Below are 26,091 nucleotides of genomic sequence, written 5' to 3'. Positions count from 1 at the left end.
GATATTTTCTTCTTATTTTATCTATTTCACAATATTTTCACCTAAATAATTTAATATCTAAAATTAATCCTAAAAAAGGAGTAAAAGTATTAAGAATAATATCCCCGATCAAGAGTAGAAGATCCTTCTCTCTAGACCGCAGTAAAACAAGTGTAAACTTAATGGTTTCCGATGACTTCGAAGATTAATGTTACATCAAAATTCAAAATACTGGGCAACTCAACAACATGATTCAACTAAAATTTAAGTTTCTTTGAAAGTAAACAATGCTCATCAAGTTACGAAATGCTTAATCTACGAAATTGCTGGCATTCAAATTGAAGGACCAAGATTATAAAATGTGTTTCCTGATTTTTATTCAATTTATCCATTCACTCATTGTAATTCTCCCAGAATTGTTCTCTCAATATTGCTTTTTATTTACAGCGTTATATAATCTTACTCATTATCACCAGAGAACATAGACGCACTCCCTCAACTGCTCACCTGCCTACGGCCGCCGCGCGCTCATGCTGGTTATATCAGTAACCGAACTTGAGTGGATAATCAGGCTTAAAAATTACCCTGGTGGGACTGTTTTCGGTCTGTTGTTTGTCAATTCATATTATAAGCTGCAGAGTGCAAGCCGACTTGATTATTACCCTCCTGGAACTAATAAGAAGCCCAAAATAATCCTGTACACATTCATCGAATTTGTCATTTGGCCATGTCTTTTTAATGAATTCAAAATGCGAAATTTTATCTGCCTCTCTATCAATTCCAAGAAGTTAGGAAATTTCCTCAAGTAAATGCTTATTATTACTTAAAGTGTCATTTTATAATAATTATATTTATATTTTCCTTTCAGGATAATAGTAAATAGTAGTTAAATAATTTAGGGAGAGGAAGAGTGGATTAATGGAATGAAATGTAAACTCAAAGAGCAAGGAGTAGCCCGCGCGAGGCTTTGCTTGTGCTGCATGTCTATCTACTGCAGTCTACCGGGGAGGAAACTAATATTATGTCTGAAAGATGTGCATTTAACGTTGGGTAAACGGTGGAAGTGAAGAGACCTCTTATTATACGAGTCCACTCACCTCGTTTTAACCTTCCTAAACTCTGCGACTTTGGTGGACAGTGTTCGTTCCACCTTGAAAGCATGTGAAACCCCAGGTAATGTCGGAGGACTACTCACAATTTTGGGTTTACTTCTTTAGGAGACGAGAGGACCTATGTTCTAGTCTCAAGTTTTACGGTTTGGTTCGTATTTGTTCCAATCAATCATTCAGACTTGTAGGCGACCTAATTCAACATTTACGATTCTTTTCTCTAATTTTCTATCTAAATTACATGAATCGTAGTGTAACCATCATTCTACAACTGTTTATAGTGTTCTATATTGCTTTCTTTATCGTGCCCCATTTAATTATTTAGAGCTATCTAATAAACGTCTTGATGTCTTTCATTAATTATATTGACACAACTAAATTATCAGAGGACCATAGGCAGAGCAGTAGTCTTATATCTCAGTTCCACAAGCTCCAACACCAACAGTCTTGCTTTAATATCTAAGTGAAATAACTAATTCTAAAAAAAACAACACCATCGAACTAGTCGATATTTAAAAGTGATATATTTGACGAACCACCTGGTACGAAGATAATCTGGTATTTTGCAAAGACTAAAGGAATAGATATTCTATTAAATATCGATAAAAATTCAACAAATTTCATATATGTGATTACTATGAAATTTAAATAACCGTCAGGTATTTTATTAAAACATCACATGGATTAATTAACACCACCATGGCGATAAATACCTTTCATGTTATAATTATATTATATATTGTTACATACAGTATTTTATCTTGTTATATTAATCTTAGCGAACATTTTGTCAATAAAACTCACGCATTAATATCCTCCTTTTATCAAAGTTAAAAATTCATTTTCCTCCGGCGCCGGGTATGAAATTGCTCATGCATTACGGCTTTACAGTATGAACATTTCGTTGACCTATATCGGGAAACAATGTAACTAGCTATTAAATTATTTTATTCTCAACACAAATTTTATATAGGCTCCATTCTATTATCAAGTAGCATTGCACAGTTATTAGGAAAATCAGTTATATAAATCCCTTTGCATTCGAGGGAATGCAATTTCAAAACGTTCATAAATATGTATTTATGCATAATCGATATGCCAAATGAAAGAGTCCAATAAAACACCATAAGTACGCGATTATAAACACAAGGCATATGATGAAATATATTCTGCATCAAAAAGTCAAACATTTCTTATTGAAATTGCGATCTCTAATTTAAATTATTTTTCCACACATTAAAGCGGCTTAAAATAATCAGATTTTTGTCACCAAAGTTTTCATATTCCTTTATACCAACTAATTGACGACACCTAAATAAGTTATGACTTTTTGGCAAGATAATTTTCGAAGCTCATAATGTCAATTTTTGTAGTCATCAATTAATATAACATAGAGTTTGCGCTTGTTATCCTCATAATATTAGATAAACCAGAGATGTTGAAGCGGACTGTCAGACTGATAATGAGTATAAATACTTTAAAATGTTTCTAAAAGAGTTGGTATACATTGCTTGCATTAAAATTATCGGGAGATGGTTCAGAAAAATAGTTTTATTTCAAATATAGTTACAAGGCCTTAAAATTTTTCTGAGTACATCTCTTGAGAATCAACACACTTGTCAGCAGCTTTTCCAGGACTCAAAATCCCCCTGGTTTGGCGCATTCCGGAAGGTCTTTAAGGGTGCGCGTGCCAGTTCCTTTGAGGGCACTTAATTTCCCATGGTGGTGCCCTTTGAAGAAGAATTTTACTTTTGGAAATAGGATATAGTCTGGTGGTGCCAAGTCGGGGTCTTCTTCAACACACTGCAGGTCTTCGCAAGCAGGCAATCAACTCTGCTCTTGGTCGTCCGTCAAAACCTTCGGGACGAGTTGAGCGCAAATCTTTTGCATCGTCAAATTTTCAGCTATCATGGTGTGCACTGCCATCTTATCAATGGCAATACTATTAGCGAGCATGCGCACACATAACCGACGGCCTAAATTTAGCACTTCACGGACAAGTCAGGAAAGGTTATTACTGATACTTTTTATGTAAACGTATTTAATGGGGTAACGGTGAAATCTGAATTTTACTATGCAAATCGCCGAAACGGTGTAAAGCACGGTGTGTAAATGATTTAGAGTAAGTTTTAATTTTTTATGGTTTACACTACCATTTGAGATTATCTATACTTTCATGGTCAAGAATTGTGCTAGGGAAAGAGTACCCCCTTCCCCCTTCAGCTCGGCCCCGAAGTCGATTTCGTTTTGTAAAGATACTTCGTGGGCTGACGGTTTATTAGCTCAGCATTGAAAAATAAAAAAATCCAGAGATGGGTCCGAGGAAAGATTCGTAGTGCAAGGTGTATAATCGTTTTCCATGGGAAGCTTAAGATAACACATTTGTTTTTAACTCTTAGCTATCATTCGAAGCTACATTTTTCACCATAACTTTGCTTTAACGGATTCATTGTTACGTTTAAATGCAGATATTATTCTTGAGACTGAGTACTGATGTAGATGAGACTGAACCATTCCGTATTACGTTTTATATGTCTTAAGCCGGCCATTTAATTGGTAAATTACCAATTTAAATTAATTTTAATCCTTACTAAGTAGATGAAATAATTTGTGTCATTAATGTGAACCGGAAATTATAATAAAATCTAGGTCGCGGGCCAGGAAAATCAAATAAAATCAATAATGTTACACATGGAAAGCTGATTGTTTTCATTATAACTGTGCGAATGCGCGATGTGCTCTGCTCTTCAATATATACACAAGGATGTATTAAATCTTAGCGGTTACCATAACACAGCAGAATTATGTCCTTAAAAATCAAGGGTCATTTTTTCCTATTGAAAAATGCATCGCAGAGTCCACGTAATCCCTGTATCAAATTGGGGAAAAATGTAGACAAGCTTTGCAATTCCATAATTCACAACATATACAGGTATATTACCCGGCTATGGTTTCGCTACCGTGCAGCATCATCAGGTGGGTTGCCCGTCTTCCACACAGTTTGTGCAATCCTAGTTTTAATGTAAAAACGTAGATATAGTGGTACGTCCAACAGGATGAAGGGTTATCATCCAGAGCACTAATGGTCATTTGCTGATAAGATCGCTGTTCCTGGACCACTTGTTGGACGATTTCATCGGCCTGGATACGGGGCATGCCGGAGTGGCATCCATTCCTATCATAAGCATATTTTATGCCATTGATTCTAGACACCATTTCCTTACCTTTCCTTCATTTCTGAAGAACTACCAACTAGGCACAACACCCTAATAACTTGGGCAGATGATACTATTCTTCCACAAAAAAATCGAATCATAGCACGCACTGCGCAACCAGCAGGAGCAACATTTTCCGCGGACACTGTTATCTGCATTCACCGAATTGTAAATAATTGATGATACAAAAATTTACTCCAATGCCATCAAAACAATCAATAAATGGCAATGCAAGGGTATATATTTATTCTAAGCGTAGTTAATCGGAGGAATAATAGTTTTCGAATGAAACTCCTGAGATATTCTATCCCAACCTTTGAATGGACATGAAAGTCTGGCAGCAATGAATAATTCTGGAAGGTGTTTATGCGCTAAACAATAAAAAGTAATTATATTTCTCGATTTTTTAATGGCAAGTTTATTTTAGGATACCCCCTCGCATGTGCGTGTATAAAAGGAATGCCTCAAAGTAGTATGCTTATTTTTTCCCGGACGGCGGTTTCTCTTACTGGGTTCGTGAAAGAGGAGCCTCAGGAGATGCTCGATTCAGCCTTTCCTACATATCCTGTGCTCGTCCTTTTTATGTGTTCCTGTCCCTTTTCCTTATATCTATTTCTATGTGAATGAATATATAATATATATATATATATACAGATATATTTTTTTTTCTTTTGTAATACATTTAGATTTAATTTTTGGAGAGCCTATTTCATCAGCAGTCTTCTTTTGGTGGAAACACTAAACACTAGTAATTTATTGATTTATCGCCGACGACAGTCCAAAAGCATGTGAGAAAAATTATGACAACTATTATTATCACCCAAGACGACATGCCCCTTCACTTCAAGGGAAATGGCGCTTGCGATAGAGAAACATTAAAAAATACATGTCTGTAACTGTCTGCCACTTATCATTGGTTAACCTGTTATCATTACCTTAAATAGCTAGATTCAAATGTTTTTTTTAAATAACGTTTGTATTTTTAATTTCAAATTAATAATGATTTCACATTTAGTTGAGGAATTCGCTTAGTGAAATCATAAATCCCACATAAAAAGATTTTTTTGTTAGAAATGTGTGCGTTATAGAAAACCCGGTTCCTAAATTTTTATTTCGCGCATTTATTTTAATTTCCTTCTTAAAATCTTGTTTAGTTCCCCTTACTCTTTTTAGGAAACCTCATGGATATTGCGAAAAATAATTTTCGCATTTTTAGCCACATTAATAGTTCTTAAAAATAATAATCGCTTATTAAAAAACGCTGCTTTTTGTTATGAGGAACGTATCACACCAAAACTGATGTGCTGGTTGATTTTTATGAATTTAAGTAACATTTTGAAAAGTTTGACGATATTTATGATGCACATTTATTTGATCGCCTGAAGGGCATGAATCTCGTAACATATTTTTCAATCAAACGAATAGTTTAACAGAAAAGCGGGAAACTTTTAATCTATTTTTTATCTCTACCGATAAAATCATTAATATTTATAATCATCTGAAAGAATAAAAGGAAAACGCTTAGCAAAATAATAACAAATATAAAAGAATGATTTCAAGTGATACACCCATAGATAAAATGTAATTTCTGCTAATCAACGTTATTTCAATCGATGTTACGAGGGTCATCCGGAAAGTAGTACCCGTTCGTGCCGCATGAAGTGCTGCCGACGCGAGTAGCCGCTGGACGAGGTCAGATAGCTTCAGTGGCTTGTCTGCCTTCTCTGAGCCAAGTTGCGTGACGCTAGCATTGCCTGTGTTGTTTCTGTGATTGTTTACAATGTTTAAAAAAATTGAGAACGCCGCCAGTTGTGAAGTGAGGGCAGTGATTAAATTCCTCAATGCAAGAAACGTTCGCCCATGTGATATTCATCGCCAATTAAAGGAGGTTTATGGAGACAATGTAATGGACGAGTCGTCTGTTCGGCGGTGGTGTCGCAACTTCAACATGGGGAGGGGGAACACACACGACGATGAGCGTTCGGGGAGACCGTCTGTCATTACAGACCAACTGGTGAGCTCAGTTGACGAATTCGTGAGGAACGATCGGCGCGTCACAATTGATGACATCTGTGAGCATTTTCCCAATGTTTCTCGAACAATTGTTCATGAAATTGTTAAACACCATCTGCATTATGCAAAAATTTGTGCAAGATGGGTCCCTCGCGTATCTCAATGAGCTGGCGGCGAAGGACTATGCAGCAGGAATACAGAAACTTGTCACACGTTATGACAAATGCCTTAATTTGCTTGGAGATTATGTTGAGAAGTAGTTTAAAGTATCCTCTTTCAAATAAAATTTTTTATGTTTGTTAATATTTACTTTTGTGTCTTTATTTCACGAACGGGTACTACTTTCCGGATGACCCTCGTACAAACAGACCATATGAATTCCTCAGGAAAAAGATAAGTAAGATATGAAATTAACCTCAATATAAAACGATATCAAGGCTTAAAGAATGGAATGAGTTCTCATGAGAATATAAGAACTCCAAATTAGAATATAATTAATATTTACTTTCAAAGCAATTTGCCAGAGAATAATGAATGAACGTCATTCATAATCCCCTCAAAAAATCCAAGGGATAGCGTTATCGGTAAAGGTTTGCTTTCAGTAATCGTAATCTCTCACAAGACTGCTTTTACAGTTTTACAGTATCAATCACAATATTTCATTTTCATGGGCGATTTAGGCAGCAATTTGCTAAGTAGGAAACAGGAAAAAATTCAGTTCCGTGCGATGATTAAATACTGTTATTTAAAAGACTGAAAACTGGAAGAGATCAAAGTTAAAATGGATGAATATCGTCGGACATCTGCTCTCCGTTTCCCATATTTTACCAATGAGTTTAAACGCGTACGTACAGCTGAAAATGATTATCATCATTTGATCTAACGAACATTGGAAAACTAGTGAACATGACATCCTCGGAAATGATTAAAGAAATTATACGATATGGTGATCGACGTGTCAAAGTTCGCGACATAGTTTAAACCAAAGGTAACTCACAAGATAGAGCTTTTTCAATTATCCACGCAAAATTGAACGTGAAAAAAATTTCGACGAGATGGATGCCGCGTTTAACTTGAGTGGAGAATAAACCCAATCAATCAGAGGTTTGTTTGGCGCCTTTCCATCGCATTTTGGACGAGTGTCTGCATAGATATATAACTGTGCACAAACCACTACACCCCAGCGATAAGGGATTGGTCGAAACAGTAGGGTTCTAAAGGCGATCTGGCTCCAAAGAAGGATAACATCTTTATAGCTGAAAAGATGAATGCCAAGATTATTTGGAATGCACACTTAAACAGCTGCATCGATTACTTTCAAAAAGAATAAACTATAATTAGGCGAAGAAATCAAGAAAAAACGTCCTCATTTGGCGAAAAAATTTAATTTCTTCATCACAATGCCCGAATTCACACCTGCACAGATTTGATGGCAAAATTTTTGGAATTATATCCTGGGATACGTGTATCGTGCTAAAAGGAGATGTCGAAAAATATAAATATCCATCCAAAAAAAGTTGTCTTTTTAGTGTTTCCTAATGAATTATTGAAGGACGAAGATACGTTGGTTGACCTTAAAATATAATAAATACTTCATATTCACGAGGAAAAAGTCAAGGAGGGAACAAATACCTGTATGGAAAAAAATACACACGATAATTCAGCAACAGAATAATTTTTTTTGAAGTATTCCAGATTGAAATTTATTCGAGAAATTAAACATTTTTTGTCATTTCTTAATAAATAAAACCTTACCTTTTTTAATTTAAGATTGTTTTTCTGTCCTATTAAATATTCGGACTTGAGTACATTAGTACCTGGGAAAATATATTTCTGTCTAAGTAACATTCCCGTAACTCAGAACTGTCATAGTGTTCCCGAAATTTCTCTTCGAACATTGCTTCTCACGAAGCCCATAAAATTCTAGACCAATCTTTTCAAATATTCTGCCTTTTCGAGGCATGATAATGAAACTACGTGGTGGCATTCTACTGCATGCCTCGTCTAGGTTATTTTTTGGTCCTTGATTCATCCCTCGGATTTAACATGTCGTGTTACCGTTTTTGATAATGGGTGTTTCGCCGCCTTCGCTATGAGTAATTGGTTCTTTGCTTCCATACTTGCTTACTTGTGCATGCAGAAATCAGGTCGTCTTCTGTACTGCGAACTGCTAGAATTCGTCGGACCATAGTGCTATTCACAATCCGTTTTCCAGGTCCCCATGTGTGCTTGTGGAAAAATGGTAAGCAGAACTAAACAGCCTCCAGGATATGTGATTCCGTGTGGTAAATGGGAGCAATTTTAGCGTTCGCTACGCGCATCATCATCCTTGGCTGCGAGACTTTAAGCGTCTTCTCTCTCTCCATCCACACAACAATCTCTCTCGTCTCCTCGTTTCGTCCAATGCCATCCAAACACTCTCATTTCCCGCAAGCTCAAGAGCCGCCCGCTCCCTCTCCAAACTTCGCCAGTCCCCCCCCTCCTTGAGTCCTCACAACGCCCCTCTCACCTCTTTCCACCATCTATCTTCCTGTAATCACTCGCCATAACACGGCGCACAGTCAATGTGATGTTCTGACGCCTCGCGTCTAACGCCGCCTCTTAATTTTCTGGAGACAACACCCGTGGGATTCCCAAGCTCTCCCACTCCGCAGCACACCATAAACACACTAGCACGCCTCCACATGCCCCAGCCAACGCTAACAAAACAGAGAACTCCCTCCCCTACCTCTTTCCCTCTCTCTCTCTCAATCTCACTGCTTGCATTCAATGGAGGAAACGGTTGCCTTAGGTGTCATTGTGGGACGGGCATGTGTGAGAGAAAGTGTGTCTGTGTGTAGCTCATAAACGGACGGGCTGCTAATGCAAGAGGCTCGGGAGTCACAGGCTTGTTGTTCGTCGCCTAATAAATTGCTCTCGGCTGGAATGTTCGTGATCACTGCTGCGGTGCTTTTGGGTTCCCCACGAAAACGCCGGCTTTGCCATGTAGGCTGTCTGGACGTGAGAAGTGACGTCGGGAGCCCGCCGTCATCGCCGCATCCCCCAAACCAAACATTGCACCCCACGGACGGCGGCACCTGCCCATCACGCGTGGAAATCAAAGCGAGCCGCTTCGAGCAGGAACTGTCGTCGCCGTCTAAGAGGCGCACTGGATGTCGAGTGCGGCTCGCCGTCCCACTGTGACCGTTGCATCAGCTTTTGTCGAACCTTGCAACCAGGGGGTGAGCGAAAGAATTTCGTCGTGTCGTCCTGCTTGTCTGGTTGACCGAATGTATCGTCTGCGCTCAAAAACATTATCTCAATCACCTCCCTCCCTTCACTAACCATTTGTTTCGCAGAAAGCATTCCCACGTACTGCTGTCGTTCTGAAAGCGTTTCTCCGATGAAGTACACAGACGGGCGAATGCTCAAGTCATCATCGTGTACACAGCATGCCGTTGAGCCGGAATTATTTCTTGAAGGTTGAATTACGATTTTCAGTGCAAACACTAATCACTCTTATCATGTTTCCACAAGTTAGTAAGTTGCAATTACGAAAATATACAGATTTTTTGGAAAATACAGTATGAGAAAGTGAAAGAAATACATTAAAATTTTTTAGTATACATGGAGGCCATCTCTTTCTCACACTATGAAAGTTTGCATGCTTCATGATGCCCATGTTCTTGAACAAAATATCGATAGGCATTATCTTCTTCCAGAATGTTTTTACGCATTTTTTTTTACTTCCCCAGATGAAATTATCCTAGCATTATATGATAGACAACAGGTCATGCATGCTCAACATCTCTTCCTCAGCTGCTCAAAGAGGTAGATTTAAAAAAATCTATTCATTTTACAGTATCACATATGAAAAAAGCTCAAAATAGACATCTAAAAATGTTTTCACCAAGTGCCATATAATTTCTTCGAAAAATTTCGTGACACTCATACCATTATCATAGGTAGATAAACCTAATTGGTTGAAATTTTGAAATAAATGAAATTTTTGGTATGCATCAGAAAAAAAGATAATGTGAACCTGTAAAATAATTCGGAGAAATATTGAAAACACCTCACGTCTTATACTTAACAGCCACATCCACATGAAGATCCTTCCGATGAATTAAGACAATAGATATAGAATAATTCCGTGTTATAGGATGACCATGAGTTTCGTTGTCCTCTTCAGCTATAAATAACAAAGTTAGAGTTCATATGATGGATTCCTACCGATTCCTTGCATAGTATATTTTCCGAAAACACTAGATAAGATCAATAACGTGTGATACACGGTGAAGATTAAATACGAGTATCATGCATAAAATCTCTTTAGCATATTGGCTTGCTGTCAGGCTGCTCAATGCCTCTGTAGAAGTTGTTGCCGAAATAGCACATCCTAAGGATGTGTGGAGATGACATAATAGCGGCAATCCACCGAGCTCACGTAAGCAAAGGGCATTAAAGGATGATTAATAATTAAAGTCAGAACTGAAAATTCAGGTTACTTTTCAACGGAGCCGAAAGAAAAATACCCCCAGACCCTCGAGCGTGCAAATAATGAACAAAAATTCATCCCATCTGAAGAATTCATTGTAGTAACTTTAAAATACCTTCATTTATAATAACTATGCAATATATCACCTCTGCATTCTTGAACTTTTACATTTCCTGCGATCTAGGGAAAATGTCTCCCAACTTAACGTTTTTCTGACTGATGTATCTCGATACTTATATATGGTTGGGTAAAACTACTGATATATTTCTATTAGCTAATATCTGTAATATTTTGTATAAACTATTCATATTATATAGTTAAAATGGATTAAGACGCAGCTGTCGGAATTGACCTTAAGGGGGATATTATGGCTCATCCGTGAACTTTTTTAATTCCAGTTATATCTCAGAGAGCTAAAATACTCATATTCAAGGGAACATGACATCCCTTCGGAGACTTTAGGAAGTGAGTAATGGTATATTTTTACTAATCCTAATCCGTTAAGCAGGCTGGTACCTATTTTAAAGAACGAAGACCCATTTGGCTTTGATTTAAAACAAATTTTTATTACTTGTGGGTTCTAATTATGGCGTAGCAGGCTGAATTTCACTTTGAAACATAAAAAATAATGTATTACCCAAATTAAAATATAAATAAAAGAAAAACTGTAATGCCAACCGTAAATGCCTCGCAGAATATTTTTCAGGGAATAGTTAAAAGAGGAGGAATTAACTTTCTTCCTGGAAGCAGTGTGAGGAAATTTGGGTGATACCTTATGTGTCGCGATACTACATATCCAACCGCGTCCCCCGAGCTAATTTTGTAAGATTTACGAGAGCGTGAAAAGTGGCTCTAGGGGCAATTGTACAGGCGCGGGTGGCACCCTTGTCTAATGTAAGCGGCACATGCGACAATGCACGCACACCAACTGGCTGGGTGCTCCCACATTAGCGATAGCAATCACTTCGCATCGAGGCAGCACGGAAGGTCACCATTACATTTCCCTTGGAAAATTCAGTCATCATTTATGCATCACATTTCGCATGCTCGCCAGCTCGCAAAAACGCATGCTCGCCAGCATGCGTTTTTTCGCACATTCATGATGCGTCCTCGTTACATTTCATCCACTTTGGGCGCAAAAAGTCATTCGAAATAATTTTGCTAATTTTATGCAGGCATTAATGATTGTGCAGACGAGAAATGATGAAGCATTTTTAAAAGTTGTAAATACCGTTGCTGAGGAAGGATATTTCTGCTTCTGTTGGCTCCACTGATGGAACGGTGCCGGCAATATTGTTTGGACAATATTTATAATCCAGGAAACCTAAATGAATGTTTCAATCGGTTTCATTATTTCCGGCGGCCTTACGATGCCATGAATCTTAGTCACCACGATGCATACTCACGTGTTCTAATTAAGAAATAAATCTCCATTTTATTCTTCAATAAACATATTGAGCCGTCGTTTACAAAGTTACATCACGACTTAACTGCACAAAGATTCCATCTATGAATAATGGATGTGATATGGATAATATAGTATGCTTGTTAATGTACGAAGTTTGAAAGTGGATTGAAACATTTGCATCCATTTCATATTGATGTGGAGCTAAATTTGTCTTTTCCACGAACTGATTTAACATTGCATTCCATCGTAATCACATTTCTCGGGCACAGCTCATAATTATCGTGATAATGTAAAAATTTGCATTTTTTATGTCCCATAGAGAAGTGCATCCCCTCTAGTTAGTAGTATTTAAGTAGTTGTAGTTTAGTGCGTCCCCAAAAGGGGCGAGCATTTTGGAATGATCCATTTTTTTAATTTTATAAAAAACGTGAGCTTTCCCAAATTCAATCATAATTCATTAGAAAATTTACACTTATTATTTGAAAAATTATTTTACTCTCTCTTGATACGTGTCTTTTAATTGATCTTCCCACTTACTAATAAATTTCGTCATTCAGAGCAGCATTTTGATAGAGGCATTGAAGCATAGGCGTATAAATAATGAGAAAATGTTGGAGCACAAAATGACAGCAAACTTTGGTGGTTACTGAGGATAATCATTGAAGAGTTTGGTAGTTACCCAACCGGTCTTCAAAATCAGTTGCCTTAAATGGCATCTGAAATATTGAACACCTGGCGCACGAAACTGCATTCGTATATAGTATGTCCAATTATGCGCTGCTGAACGATGGGTAAATCCATAAACATCATATCTCCTTTTTTCACTTGGAAATTAACACTTTCGCGACCATGTCTGACGGATGTATCCTTAATGATGAGAGGTAATGAGAAATGGCATTTTTCAGTTCTTAAAAATACTCCCAATGTTGAAATATATACTTTTTGGTGCTATTCCTACTCTCTTAATGGTTCATAATTTGAAATTAATTTATAGAAGAAGAATAGCAGAATTTTTAGGAGATAATGAACGCTCAATTTAGGCCATTCCATCGGAGGGGGAGGAAACTTAACAGGTTAAAGCATTTGGATTAACATGGCGAAATTTAAACTTCTTTATGAGTAACATAAAACAAATATATATATATATATTATATATATATATTATATATATATATTATATACATATATTATATTTATATAAACCATAGACGAAGTAATCAACCCGAAGGTCGGTTTGGTAGGCGATGGTAGAGTTCACCCAGTAATAAGCCCGACGGCGTGTGAAATTCACACATCAGGGTAAGGGGGTCAGTTCCTTTCCCTGTGCCGATTATGGTTTCCCAGGAAGACCTGGTACCCGAAAAATCACATAACTTGTGATGAGCTGCAGGTGCCCAAAGTGTCTTGCCCGGGAATCGAACCCGGGCCCCTCTAGTCCAGCGCTCAACTCCCTGGACTACCGCGACCCAATATATAAACATATATATATATATATATATATATATATATATATATATATATATATATATATATATATATATATATATTTATTTATTTTTAATGATTGTTCGGAAAAACTCACACGAGCGGCACAGTAATGGGCTGACACAATATAACACAAATAGAATAGAATAGCAACATTTAAAAGGACACTCACACCGTGTGAGTGTCCTTTTAAATGTTGCTATTCTATTCTATTTGTGTTATATTGTGTCAGCCCATTATATATATATATATATATATATATATATATATATATATATATATATATATATATATATATATATATATATATATATATATATATATATATATATATATATATATATATATTTATATATATACATACCTATTGACGCATAGATGTAGAGATTTTCTATTTATGTACTCCATCATTTCGCCGTTCTAAATGAAAACATATGTAAACTGGAAAGTAATCCGTACGGTGCTGTTTTTCAGAGTGGAGGTGCTCTTTGGAAATATACTACGTAGCTTGATCCCTCCCCCCGCCTTTTGAAACGCAACGGAATATGAGGGGAGAGACATGCTATCGAATGCTTCATTGTTCAAGGGTTTTGCCTATGCCGTTTTCAAACGTACAGTGGTGTGCGTGCACGCGCATAGAGCGATCGTTCCTTCTCACCTTTTGATTTCACAACCTATATGATGACGGGGCACAAAGACACAATTTAGCGGTCTCGTGACATTAAATCCTCCCGATTTTTTATTCACTCTTAACGGTATTAAAAGGTGCTTTTCCAAGAATGATGTACATGATAGGAAATATTAAAGCCAAAAGGTACGGGGGTTTATTGCTGCCACAGTGAACCCATATTTTCAATGAATAATAATGGATTAATTTTCCCAAAGCTCAGCGGTAAAGGGTATTTGGCAGCCACAATCCAGTTCATGTTGCTTTGATAGAAATTACTGGAGGTATGTTATGGCAAGTGTTGTGTGAAAAGACTATTTCAAAGTGTATGTATCTCCCCATATTCATTTCTACATCTACATCTACTTAATACCCCGCAAGGGCGTGTGGCGGGGGGTATTTGGAAACTACCTGTAATTTAAAAAAGAAAAAAAAACCGCATGCAAGAACAACAAATTCATACATCCACAAAAAAACATGGCATACATTCATGCAAGAACATTTACACCCCTCACACATGCAAACACTCAAAATACCAACTAACATACAAATGCACCTGAAAGTATACCTAACATCTTTACAATTTTTAATTTTGTTCCGAATGGTAAATTCGATGTTTTTAATATTTCTAAAGGGACTTCGGTTTCTTACTATTATGATCTCTGATTGTTCGGGGAAAGAATGAATATTTGTATCCATCTGTACTGGAATTTATCTCCCTTATTTTATCTTTGTGGTCTGATCTACCTAAGTAATGTGGTGCCAATATAATTCCTTCAGTGTCATAGTTAAACTCGTTTGTTCTGAACCTTTCTTAAAGTCTAAGCCTTGCTTGTGGTCTCCATACTACAAGTGGTTCCCAGCCTAAATCCCCTAAGAGACCTGTCACACTTGTGATGTTGTCATAACAATTTTTAACGAATGTAGCGGATTTTCTTTGGACTCTATCTAATTCTTTTTGCCAAATTTTCTCCCAAGGATCCCAAATACTTGTGGCATATTCAAAATGAGGTCTAACTAAAGCAAAATAACACCTCTCTTTAACTTTCTCATTACATTTCCCCACCACCCGTTTTATAAAGCCAAGTTTCTTTAAAGCTGATCCGCATATTGTCCTGATAGGTGCTCCCCGTGAAAGGCGTGGTGTTAGAAAACCCGCAACCCTTGGAATGGCAGACGAGGACGTTACCCCGCCACCGCCGACCCCGGTGGTGGCGGGGTAACGTCCTCGTCTGCCATTCCAAGGGTCGCGGGTTCGATTCCCGCCTGGGTGAGTTTTCCTCCATCTAGGGCTTGGGTGTTTGTAAATGTGTCCATTGTTATCGTTGTTAATAGTTCGATGTAAAGGCCAAAATGTGCTGTTTTCGGACTTATTCTGAATAAATAAAAAAAATAAATAAATAAATATTTAACTTGATTTGCCGTAGTCAATACTGAACCCTCTATTTTGTAGTTTATATCCTGTTCCTCGCTTCCTTTATTCAAAATTTCAAAAGGGCGCAATTATCTATAGTAAGTGTTAATCCTCATTTATTGCACCATTCTGAGATATTGTCTAATTCTCTATAGAGTAGCTCGCGATCTAGTTGGCTCCTTATTTCCCTGTATACCACCGTGTCGTCAGCAAATAACGTCAGATTGCTACCAACGTGTGTGCTTAAGTCATTAATGTAAATTAAGAACAGAAGAAGCCCTAATACACTTCCCTGGGGGACGCCCGAAGTTACATCTCTATCCGTTGAGCACAACCCATCTATGACTAATATTTGTGTGCGATTTGACATTTGTTCTGGAACGAATCCTACTTAGGAATCGGAAGGAATTTTTTGGCCCTAAGCTTTTTGTAACCAATACTGGGTAAATCTTTGAATATTTACTTTAGTTAAGTAATTCTACTGATGAATATTTTGGCTGTTGTAACCAGATGTTGTTCGTTACGTATGAAAACTTAAAATACCTATGAAACGGGAATTAGACTTTCCTGGAAAATATTATTGATTTCAAGAGCTCAGTACGCGTGAGACTTAACTAAGTATTCTATCCTAATATTATTTGTCAATGGACTGTGCTACACATATAAAATATCCAAAATCCCTGCCAAGTAACCAAGTAATACGTAAAAAATGAGAAGTGCGCCAGATAGGCCATATATGAACAATACTTTGCAATTATTTAGTACTGAGTGAAAATTGAGTGCCGTTTTCTGATTTTAATTAAAAAATTTGTGTGATAAAATATTTTTAATGTGCTGCCCAACAATATTATATAGAACTTATTAAACAGATAACCGTAATTATATTCATGATAAATCTGTTAGAGCTGAGGCAAGGGAAAAATCTTATTATTTAAAACAGAATAAGGTCAACTTATGCATTTAATTTCAAAATACAGGGTCGCACCCAAAAGTGGTAGGACTGATTTTTTTACAAGAATTTTATTGACGATATACTTACATCGAATTAATAATCTTCAAAGTATGCTCCTTGAGCTGCCACACACTTAGAATAACGTTGCTCCCATTCCCCGTACGCCCGCTGGAAATTTTCTTTGGGGATGCCGTTGATGACCCTCGTCGAAGCCACTTGAACGGCCTTTATCGAGTCAAAAAGTCGTCTCTTGAGCTGTCTTTTCATCAGGGGGAAGAGCAAGAAGTCCGGTGGTGCCAGATCGGGAGAATAGGGCGGGTGCGGCAACGTGGCAACGCCGTATTTGGCCAGGAGCTGTCTGACGACGAGCGCGCCATGGCAGAATTTTTGGCACCATCTTGGCGCACACCTTGCGCATGGCCAAATCCTGTGAAATAATGCGTTGGACGTTGGATGTAGACAGACCCAACTGGTCTGCAATTTCTTCACTGGTTAAGCATCGGTCTGTGTTCAACAGTGTCCTCACTCTGTCCACATTCGTGTCGGTTCTTGCCGTCGACGGCCGTCCGGAGCGATGGTCGTCTTCAACGAGCTCGCAACCCTCTTTACACAACTTGTGCCACTCAAATACTGTGGAACGGCTTAAGGCAGTGTCCCCATAAGCCTGCTTGATCATATCGAGGGTCTCAGTTTCTGTCTTCCCGAGTTTCGCACAAAACTTCACGGAATAACGTTGCTCTAAATTCAGATTCATTTTGTTTTTCGACGCGGACAAAAAACTTGCTTCACTAAAAACGGTGTCCTCACTCAACGACAGCCCGCAGGCGACTAAGGTTGGTGTCGGTCCGTTGCTAAGAGCCCCCTCCACCTTACCCTGCCAGGCAGACCCCACTTCACCGCTCCGTTCGCGCCAGAGAAAATCAGTCGTACCACTTTTGGGTGCAACCCTGTAAATTCAAATGGTATCACATTTAAGTGAATGTCGATAGCAAAATTATACCCCATCCATTGACTTTTTTCACCAATGGTTAAAAAATGATAAAATATTCCACAGAAAATTTTGCTCAAATCCTATCTATGGACATTGCAACTCTTCAATGATAAAAGAAAAAATGTATTTTTCTTCCTTCAATTATGTACAATTTGTAATGACTTCTTTTTCTGTCTGCGGGTGAAAAATAAAATACCGAATGAGATTAGGACGCTTCGATCGCAAAAGGGAGAGGCATAAGGGAAAGGGTAAATTACTTGATGCCACATTCAAAAGTTCTGTCACTGCACGTTATTCCAATCAGCAATGGGGATGAGAAATGACCGGGAAATCACAATTAGAAAGACCAGCCTATTAGTAATTCACAATTGCACTTGAAATTTACTTATTCCGGGAACTCTAACGCACCAAAAAAGTAATTTTTATAGCATGTCAATTTAGAAGTGCGGCCATATTTTTGTCCCAGGAAATCCTCTCCCTATGAATTAAATATTTTTAGATAAACAAGCGAATGCATTTTCTTTAAACGTTTACATACTTTTAAAACTTAGGTATATAACTAAAAATCACTTCATACGATTGTAGTAACTCCATTTTCATGACAGCAAACTTGAACCAGAAAGTTAAGAAGAATGGCGATGGAGTTAGGGCAATCAATGCATACGTGTATCATCATTGAGTATCCAGGGGCCGCATTGAGAGAGATTGAACAGATTAGCTTGTATTACAATGCAAGATTAGTTTATGCACTATCGTTTGCAGCATCTGAGTATGTATCAGCTTCATCATTCATCTGCATTTCATTAAGTTGCAAATATACGAGGCCAGTGGATTCACCAACAACTACGCTGTCGGGGCGAGTTGATCGGATTGCAGCGTCGCTAACCTCGCTCGCGCACCATATCAGAACTAGTATTTGCCCCTATCAGGTGCACGCACGCTCACTCACTAACAGGTGTTACCACTAGAAACACGACGCCATTCACAATGAATAATTCACCAGATGCAATTACTTTCATTGCTAATTAATAAAATAAAATTTTAATTCTTTTGTGAGGGGCATTAATCAATATATTAGGATTATCTTTTTTTAAACTATGGTATGGACCAACAAGCCCCAGTGGGAAGTCTATAGCTCTCCATTATGGGTAATTGTTTATTTTAACTGAGGACCATGCTCACCAGGATTGAGCATTTACCATTGCAAATTGTTGATAACCATCCTGCAAAGATTTTTTTGGATAATGGCAACCTTGTTTGCCAATATCCAAAACAATACATTTCAATTTGAGTGAGTGAGTGTGTGTGTGTGTGTGTGTGTGTGTCAGTGTGTGTGTATGTGTGTGTGTGCGTGTGTAATACAGGCTAATTGTTTGCCTTTTGCTCTGGAAAGAATTCGCGTGAGCAGATTGTTAGATTCATGCAGCACGTATTGTTTTGTAGAAAAATCTTTCAAAAGTACCAGTAATAGAATACTTTTTAGATAAATTTATTGATGCAGATTAATAATAATGAATATCAAAAAAACGAAAGTGTTCCTGAAAATAAATTAATACTAATTAACAAAACTATCCAAACGATTGTAATTTCTCGGCTACAACAATATGAGTAAACAATTAAATCAGAGAATTTTAGCTTTTAAATTTCTAAGGCTAATAAATACATGCAATGAAGTATCGGATACACATACGTGCACGTATACTTCAACCGGTGGGTAATATGAGTTCACTAGTCAATTTGGACCTGGAATACCCTGAATAAGTACTTCGATTGAAATCAATCGATACCTACGTCCACATAATTACCCGCGAGATTCCGCAAGGACGTTTGACGGGAGATGATAGGTCACCACCTGTAAAAGAGAACAAAACCACTTGCAAAATCAAGACATACATGCAAATCTACCAGGGTCATCCGGAAAGTAGTACCCGTTCGTGAAATAAAGACACAAAAGTAAATATTAACAAACATAAAAAATTTTATTTGAAAGAGGATACTTTAAACTACTTCTCAACATAATCTCCAAGCAAATTAAGGCATTTGTCATAACGTGTGACAAGTTTCTGTATTCCTGCTGCATAGTCCTTCGCCGCCAGCTCATTGAGATACGCGAGGGACCCATCTTGCACAAATTTTTACATAATGCAGATGGTGTTTAACAATTTCATGAACAATTGTTCGAGAAACATTGGGAAAATGCTCACAGATGTCATCAATTGTGACGCGCCGATCGTTCCTCACGAATTCGTCAACTGAGCTCACCAGTTGGTCTGTAATGACAGACGGTCTCCCCGAACGCTCATCGTCGTGTGTGTTCCCCCTCCCCATGTTGAAGTTGCGACACCACCGCCGAACAGACGACTCGTCCATTACATTGTCTCCATAAACCTCCTTTAATTGGCGATGAATATCACATGGGAGAACGTTTCTTGCATTGAGGAATTTAATCACTGCCCTCACTTCACAACTGGCGGCGTTCTCAATTTTTTTAAACATTGTAAACAATCACAGAAACAACACAGGCAATGCTAGCGTCACGCAACTTGGCTCAGAGAAGGCAGACAAGCCACTGAAGCTATCTGACCTCGTCCAGCGGCTACTCGCGTCGTCAGCACTTCATGCGGCACGAACGGGTACTACTTTCCGGATGACCCTCGTATATCCACAGTGGAGTACACATTCATTCAAAAATCCTTTCAACTTACACGCGTACAAAATATATACTATCTACCGACAAACCAATGCACTTAAGGATGCAGTAAAATATATATCCAATAGCGTGCAAGCTAGCAATTGAAAAGTAACCAGGCGAAATTACGCCATCATATGGACATGCAACATAAAGCCCCTCAAGGACACGGATAGGGAATGTGACCCAACGCTGCAGGTAGCGAGAGGGTCCCTTCGCAAAGAAAGAGACAAGGGATGGAAGGGGAAACTTAAAAAAAGGCTAAGGAGAGTAGGCAATATTTTAAAGTACAAAGGCAGTTTCAATTAGGTCTTTTCATTTACGATGTAGGAGCACTTAGATAAGGAGAAAGCAAAACCATTTGCAATTTGCAAATCTTTCAAGTAACTTAACCGCAATGTTTTCATGTTTTCTTTATGGATAAGGTACTTACGACAGAAAAAATTAATGGTAGAATTCAAATTAATGAAAATAAAATGTATGTAATGTGAATCAATGAATAATATTTTGCCATACCTTTGCAGCCCCTGACCAAAAGGTATTTTTTATTTTTTGCCTCTATCAGCGAGAGAACTTTTGTTTCCAATCTAACTACCTCGGCGCGCATCGACCCCTTTGACGTCAGAATATCCATCGAAAGAAAGCTTATTGGTGAGACTCAATTTCAACAAAAAATTTTACTATCATTTTATTTCGACGACCAAAAAGGCACCATATATATATATATATACACTTTAATACGAAAACTCGATGAAAAAGCAAAATATTCCCATTGGCGAGCTTGGTACTTCATAGGTAGCCCAGGTAAAACCTATTGTAAATTTATTTAAGCTCTTGTTAGATCAACTTATTTTTGGGTAAACAAATTATATGTTTACCCAACAGTTAACAAAATACAATAAAAATATACTTAATGTTAGTAAAAAACTATTGTTCTTGAAATATCACAAATAAACTCAAATTGGGTTATTGTGATATAGTAATAAATACATGTGAAATGTCCAAATATTCACGGTCAATGGGACCACCTGTTGAGAAAGACTACTGATTTTAATGACAATTAATACGAAATTCAAGGTAATTTGGATGTTTATTCGCCCCACTATATTTTTGTCTTCAAAGTTAGACTTTGTTATCCTCAGTAATTGAATTTAAATAGATTATCCGTCTTTCAACAAATACATATGTCTGGAACGCCAAAACAGTAATTCAAATAGAATTAAAAAGCCAGTGCCATTATAAATAGGGGATAAGTATAAAAATAAATTTATCTTGATAATAAAAAAGGAATATGGAATAAAAAGCTACATAAATCAATAAAATATATTGATAAAATTTATTCTCCAATTAACTCTTCTGCTACTTCTTTCTTATACTTCTCGGAAACGCACCATTGTTCGTATCTCCATCTGATCTTGTGGTGAAGGCCTTTTCTTAAGGAATATAATTGATACATTTTCTAAAGAAAATATTAATAAATATTCTAGAGCGTTAACCAGCGTTAGTGAATTTTTGCAAGAGAAAATTTGAAATAAACCAGCGAGAGAGTGATTAATTAAATATGAATTTAGTGAGAATCTCAGAGTGGATGAAATTAGATAACAAGGCTACTTTTACAGGGGGATGAGAAATATACCTTAAGTTAGGATGAAAGTATGCCAAGCAAGAGAAGTAGCCCACTAATTTTGTCTCATTTTAACATAAAGTTAGTACAACAACTTAACTATGCTATTGTATTAAATTAAATTATCATTAAGGAAGTCTACAAATTATAGGCTGAGAAAAAGAATAGAAAATAAAGACTGGACTTAAGGTGCCATAAATAGCAATATAATGAAGAAAATCAATGTAGGATAAATCATCAAATATCAAGTTATTCTCGTAAAGTTCCAAATGTTTATCCTTTGTATGATATTCATTTATTCATATAAAAAATGCAGTACAACAGAGACGATGCACAAAGATGTACGCAGGCATATACTATATAGTAGTATTGGATAAATTCTACTATCACCTAATAAACTGACCTTCGAGTTAGTTATGGCATAAGCAGCAAATTCATATGACAATTAAGCTTTGGATAAGTCAGGTGATAATTTGGGCAACAATTCAAATTCCCTTCTTTATTGTTGGCTTCGCGACCCGGCCGATATTAGCTTGACAAACCCACGGCCAAGTCAAAAGTTGCACACCTTCTGGCCATGGAAAACATCATGTAAAAAAGCAGAAAAGATAGTCGCATAATATGCTTTAAGATTGTGTCAGGAGGTCAGAAGATTATTCGTTGATTAATAAGTCAAGCGTTACTTATCTCCCGTCAATCATCTGAACTACGGAAGTATGTCCAAGGAAAGAATGCCCCATGGAATTTCTATTAATATTTTTAATGGAAAATCTTCCCATAAAAGGTTTAAGTATTGTCTAGAAAGTCTTATGGACAACCCTCATTAGTTAATATCTCAATCTGAGGCGTCGAGGTCAACATGTAGGCTTTTTATTGCATACCTATTATTTGCTTCCATTAAATTGTTTCGGGTGGACTAGAATCTACACACTAAAATGGAATAAACACTAGTGATATTAATTCAGTTTGTGCCCATCAAAAATCCACCTCCCATATTTATGCATACATACTTACATGTATATATATTTATATATAATTTATTTCTACATCTACATCTACATCTACATAATACCCCGCAAGCCGCCGCAAGGGCGTGTGGCGGGGGGTGTTAGGTCACCAACCGTAAAAAGGAAAAATACCACATGCAAAAAAAAACAACACGGAAAATTACACCCACAGCAGCGCACACACTCATGCAAAAATCCCTTCATCCAATACTCATGCAAACACATATATCGCAAAACAACTAAAAAACTGCACCCCATGATGCAGCACGAAAGCCATCCTACAACACGGAAGCCAGGACACAACAAGCAAGAAATTGAAACACCACATGAAAATGCACCACGAAACACTCTACCCCCAAAGAGTCTCTAAAAGGCAGGGAAAGCGACCCAACGTTGCAGGTAGCAGGAATTTCCCCCCACGGAGAGGGACGAGGGATTGAAAGGGAAACTTAAAAACAGATGAACAGAACACGAATGAGGTCATTCGGAAAGAATGGGTTATTATAGCAAAACACATAAGGTTAGTGGAAGAGCATACATTTAAATACAACTAATTATTTTTTAGACGCTGAGGGTGGCAAGTGGAATTTTTGCTATCTATAACCCTACAGTTGCTATCCCGTATTGTCCGTGGGAAGAAGGAGTCCTTGAGTCGGCTAGTTCTGGCATCTATTTCCCGAATTTTATATGCATGATCCAAGCGACTAATGTATGTACGAGTACGAATAATTTGCGAGACCTCGGTGCTGAAACATGCGGATCTAAATTTATTTAATAATTTCAATCTTGCATTGAATCGTCTCTCAGCCAATGATTCCCACCCCAAATCCATGAGCATTTCGGTGACGCTTTGCGTTTTATCGTAGGAATTTTTTACAAAACGGGCTGCCCGGCGTTGAACCTTCTCAATTTCCCGAATGAGACCTTTTTCACTCGGATCCCACACGCTGCATGCGTATTCTAAATGAGGCCTTACAAGAGCGTGGTAACAACGTTCCTTGACCTTCGAGTCACTTTTGCCGACAATGCGTCAAATGAATCCCAATTTTTTATATGCTTGACCGCAGACTTTACGTATGTGAGTCCCCCAAGTTAAGTCTTTTGTGAATGTGACACCTAGGTATTTTACCGTATCAACTACTGCTAGGTCACCTCCAGCTAATTTGTAAGCAAATCCCGTTGATCTTTTAAAGAAATTTACCACTGAACATTTATTATAATTTAGAGTCAATCCCCAGTTAGAACACCATTTAGTAATGCAATCTAAATCCTGCGCTAGAATAAAACGATCCTCATTCCCAGATATCTCCCGATAGATCACCGTGTCATCCGCGAACATCCTAATTTTACTTTTCACTTCGCGGTTCAAATCGTTAACAAAAATCAAGATAAGCAACGGCCCGATCACACTTCCCTGAGGTACCCCCGACGTGACTCGAACGCTGTCGGAACTAGCGCCATCAAGGACTACCCTCTGTTCCCGCTCTGAAAGAAAATCTTTAACCCAACTTATGGCGCCCTTGTTTATACCCGCGACCTTTAATTTATGAATGAGTTTACCATGTGGGACCTTATCAAATGCCTTTTGAAAATCTTAGAAGATGGCATCCACTTGCCTACCTCTCTCACCCGATAAAAGTAAATCATGTGTAAATAATCCTAATTGGGTCTCGCAGGAGCGGGTTTTCCTGAATCCGTGTTGATTGTCACTTAAAAAGTTAATATTGTCAAGGTGTCTCATTATTGAACTGACAATTATGTGCTCTAAGATTTTGCAACAGATAGAAGTGAGAGATATAGGTCTGTAATTACTGGGATCCTCCCTGTCACCACCTTTAAAAATAGGCGTTATTTGCGCGGTTTTCCAAATCTTAGGTACTTTGCACTCTGCGAGGGATTCTTTAAATATAAACTCAAGGTATGGGGCAATGTTTGGAGCTAAATGTTTTATCACCCTAGCTGGTATATTTTCGGGACCCGGGGATTTGTTGGGTTTAATCTCGTTAAGCAATTTTAGAATTCCTTGTTGGTGCACTGTTATTTTTTCCATGGGTGGAGTATGTATTGTTTCTTGGAGATATGCGGTGGCAACATCATTCGAGAAAACGCTTTGGAAGAAAGAATTTAGGATGTTAGCTTTACCCTCACTGTCTGTATGAATTATATTGCTACAATCTCTTAAGCAAGCCACGGTTTGTTTACTCCCATTTACTTCCCTAACATATGACCAGAAAGCTTTGGGGTCAGTGTCCAAGTGCTCGCAAAGTACTTTGCGCTTAAAGTCCAGTAAAGCGCTACGTAATTGTGTTTTGGTTTCAATTTTAGAGGATCTATATGTATCCCATAATTGTTTATTCTCAGGGGATGATGTGTTCACGCCTGCCCTCTTTACCCTAGAGTGTAGCATTCTCTGCTTTCGAAGGGCTTTTCTAACGTCTTTATTGTACCACCTGGGGTCGCGATTTGCTTTAACGTATTTTATAGGTATGAAATCTACGATTCCTTTTTGCATGATATTGACAAATTCTGTCCAAGTTTCTTCCACGTTGACATGACTTAAGCGGGTTTTGAACTCGGGTAGTGAAGAGTTTAATTGATTGGCAAAGGATTCAAAGTCTGCTTTATGGTAATTATAAATTTTTCTTTTTGGTTTAATGATCTTTTTTATTTCTATGTCCAAGTGGACATTAATTGCTTTATGGTCACTCAAGCCCTCATCAGTTGATACACTAATAATACGTTCAGGCGTGTTTGTAAGAAATAGATCCAATATGTTCTTTCCACGGGTGGGCATGCGTACTGCTTGATGGAGGGAGTTTCTTTGAACCAATTTTATCATGGAATTGCAAGATTCGCGATCGCGGGTCCCAGATTTAACGATATTGTTGTCCCAATCTATACCAGGGAGATTAAAGTCGCCACCAATTATGTTTATGCTGTTATTATATTTACGTGTAAAATTGTAAATTTGATCGTTGAGGGTGTGAAGTGTTTTCAAATCTGAGTCTGGAGGTCTGTAGAGCATAAAGAGCATAAATTTATGTTGGGTTGATTGGTCCGT

Source organism: Hetaerina americana, unplaced genomic scaffold (assembly GCF_022747635.1).
Source record: "Hetaerina americana unplaced genomic scaffold, ioHetAmer1.1.p SCAF_12, whole genome shotgun sequence".
NCBI lineage: Eukaryota > Metazoa > Arthropoda > Insecta > Odonata > Calopterygidae > Hetaerina > Hetaerina americana.
The sequence above is the reverse complement of the archived record's forward strand: the minus strand, read 5'-3'. Positions refer to the sequence as shown.